This window comes from Odontomachus brunneus, unplaced genomic scaffold, assembly GCF_010583005.1.
Source record: "Odontomachus brunneus isolate Ranch 3 - 2012 unplaced genomic scaffold, Obru_v1 Obru_scaffold_383, whole genome shotgun sequence".
In the NCBI taxonomy this organism is placed as follows: domain Eukaryota; kingdom Metazoa; phylum Arthropoda; class Insecta; order Hymenoptera; family Formicidae; genus Odontomachus; species Odontomachus brunneus.
This window is the reverse complement of record NW_022639833.1, coordinates 17,777-18,426: the sequence shown is the minus strand read 5'-3', so window position 1 is coordinate 18,426 and position 650 is coordinate 17,777.

Below are 650 nucleotides of genomic sequence, written 5' to 3'. Positions count from 1 at the left end.
ACTATACCTATTGTGGGTCGGGACTTAAAGTCGTAAAGTCGTAAAGTCTTTGATCGTGAGAAACTTTGTGCATTTCGGAAGCACCTTACGACTTTTATGTAGACGAGGCATAAGTCCTGATCTACAATAGTAAGTAAGCTTTAAACCACAAGAAATTGACTAATCACGATTGATTATTCTTTTATAATTCGACTATGATCGGTCGATTTTTTACGGCTTAAAGCTTATTACACTTATTGTAGATCGGGACGAAAGTCCCGTCTACAATAGAACTAAAATATAGTTATAAGAAGTAATAGTAAGAAATTGACCAATCACAGTCGATTATTCTTCTCACATTCGACTGTGATTGATCAATTTATTACTCTTATTTCTTACAGCCATACTTTACTCCCATTGTAGACAGGCCTTAAGACTTTATGACTTTACGACTTTTATTGTAGACGAGGCATAAAGATATTTGGATACCTATTATAAAATATGTCGCAATCGATTCCGGCCGGAATTATTTCGTTATTCCCTACATTTATACAAAACCAGTTTATTGGTCACATATTATCTAAAATATCTTGTAAAATAATATGCAACCAATAAACTGGTTTTGTGTAACACATTGTACGTAGCTGGAAAGCACCCATAGTCTTTTCTGG